The 2,613-nt window shown below is 39.6% G+C and overlaps 1 protein-coding gene across 1 annotated transcript in view; it reads right to left on the reverse strand.

The window, feature by feature from the left end:
- Positions 1 to 2,045, reverse strand: part of LOC107718511 (gastrula zinc finger protein XlCGF8.2DB-like) — a 9,213-nt gene extending 7,168 nt beyond the window's left edge. Inside the window, exon 1 of the mRNA XM_016525612.1 lies at positions 2,020 to 2,045. The gene's annotated coding sequence lies outside the window, so the exon portion shown is untranslated. The remainder of the gene's footprint in view (positions 1 to 2,019) is intronic.
- Positions 2,046 to 2,613: the final 568 nt, after the last annotated feature.

A 2,613-nucleotide genomic window follows, 5' to 3' on the forward strand; every position in this document is an offset into this window, starting at 1 on the left:
ATGAAAACGCAAACGCATGCTATGAAGCACTGTCAAGAGCATGCCAAACCAACATGTGGCGATATAATCTCAACCGTAAAGCCAAGTTGGCGGAGTAGGCGGAGATAACAGCGCACGCAGGCTCCGACGTCACAAGCCAAAAACTCCGGTTTCGCCGTCTACACGATAACACTGCAACCGGAATTTGTGAAAATCTTTACCCTGGCAGGCGTTTTCAAAAATGTTCGGTTTCAGTGACCTGGAGCTGCGTTTGCATGTGGACGAACGGCCAAACCACATAGAAAAAGATGCGGTTTTAAAAATAACCACGTTCGTGTGGACAGGGCCTCAGATTAACTTTGTTCATGAAAACTCCTCAAGCCCCAGTTGGCCCGCTTTGGACCAAGGTATTGGTCAGGCCAAAAGCCCCTGTCTGCTGGCCCAGAGGAGGCCTGATCAAGCCCTGGATGTGACAGTGGAAACACGACTGTCGCTGGTACACACTAACACACTCACTTACTGCCCATCAACTGAAACGCAGATTACGACATCAAACTGACATATATCTCTTGTACATTATGGATGCAATGTGTGTGCGGCCTACAGAAAGGTTATTTCAATAACACATCTGTGTGTCTTAATGCGAAGAAGATCCCACACGTGGAGTTCAGGAGAAGAAACGCTAGATCAGCTTAATGTCAGCACTTATAAAAATACTGACTTATTTATGGATCGATTCAGTGAATATTTACTTTATATTCAGGTATGTTAAAGTGTATTATTATAATATCTTGTAAACTGAATTGTTTTTACTGTAGCCTCAGTTTTTGTTTGATACTGTTGCATAGTTCACTTGAAAAAAAAAGATGGTTTTCAGTGTTTTCAATTCAGAAGTTTATTTGGAGTTTAATGGTACAGAAAATAACATTATTTAGGCTACTTCTGAATTATTTTTTAGCGCTGTCAAAATTAGCTTGTTAACGCAGGTGATTAATTTTTCTAGTTTTTCCAAAAATATTTAACGCAGTTTACGCAGGGGCGGAGCCACCCCACTCACAGCTGCTGCTTCGGTCTCTTTTTTTCCTTGAGAAGAATTGCATTTATTTAGATGCAGAACGTCAAACAACAAACAGGAGACGTTTGAGACGCGCACTCTAACTTCACTTCAGCACCAAGCGCTAGTCAAATGAGTGCGGGGAATGTACTGTGCTCATAGCGCATGCTCTTCAATTGCATGCACAAAGGCGCCGGCGAGCACTGTATCATTTCATATCAAAGTGCGAAAGAAACTATGTGCATATGAATGTCATCAGTTAAGTCATGAAGTTACCAAAAAGGCGATTAAAGCTGCCTTAAAACTGTGCATGCATGTACGTATTTGAGTCACATTTAAGAACATATGTCTCTGAAATGGTTTGCACAGCGCCGCATTAAGTCGAACACACCTTTTGTGTGGTCATGTGATCTCAACATCTGTCCACGTGGTGACCGGCTCCATGACAAATTAAACCACTTAAATTACAACAGTCATATGAGTTTCTTCAACAATATCATTCATTTCTATAGAGCTGGACATTTTAATGAGGATCAAATGAGTGAGTTCAGCTTTGAGAATAAACACTAACCTGTTTGTGTCTCAGTATCTTCATGTTTCACTCTGAATGTTTCTTCAATCTTCATGTCTTCACTCTCCTCTTTAATAAACACCATGTGCATGAATGTCATCAGTTAAGTCATGAAGTTACCAAAAAGGCGATTAAAGCTGCCTTAAAACTGTGCATGCATGTACGTATTTGAGTCACATTTAAGAACATATGTCTCTGAAATGGTTTGCACAGCGCCGCATTAAGTCGAACACACCTTTTGTGTGGTCATGTGATCTCAACATCTGTCCACGTGGTGACCGGCTCCATGACAAATTAAACCACTTAAATTACAACAGTCATATGAGTTTCTTCAACAATATCATTCATTTCTATAGAGCTGGACATTTTAATGAGGATCAAATGAGTGAGTTCAGCTTTGAGAATAAACACTAACCTGTTTGTGTCTCAGTATCTTCATGTTTCACTCTGAATGTTTTGGACACTTTGTCCTGTTTAAGACCAGAATAATTAACAGAAAGAAAATTAAATCCAAACTAAATCTCTGGGTGCGTCTCAGTCAGCTCCCTAGTTCAGTAGTCAGTGCACTGGTAAAGCCGAGAACACGCTACACGACTTTCAGGCAGATTATAAATGGAATTTGGTATTGGCAGCTGGGTCTGTTCCAGGGCTCAGTCGCTGTTTGCAGTCGGCAGAAAAATCGCATAGTGTGTGGTGTCTAAAGATTATAATCTTAGAATTCAAGAACCAGTCGTTGCCAGTCATTTTCACAAAGATTGTTTTAAACATGTTTAATATTTGCGACTGACACCAGCGATTGTATGCGGCTTTGCAGTGATGCGTTCACTGTCAAACATTATTCAGAATTCATTTTATAATTTTGCAATATATTTTTCTTGATTACAAGAAAAACCTCAATTGTTCTTGTTGTGATTTATTTCTTGTCTTTCTTTTAATTATAAGTTAACACTGCAAATTAAACGGTTTAATTTTTTTCTGCAGTCGAAGAAAGTATAGCCTAAATTATGTC

The sequence above is a fragment of the Sinocyclocheilus rhinocerous genome, unplaced genomic scaffold (assembly GCF_001515625.1).
Source record: "Sinocyclocheilus rhinocerous isolate Xijiao unplaced genomic scaffold, SAMN03320098_v1.1 scaffold723, whole genome shotgun sequence".
Lineage (NCBI taxonomy): Eukaryota > Metazoa > Chordata > Actinopteri > Cypriniformes > Cyprinidae > Sinocyclocheilus > Sinocyclocheilus rhinocerous.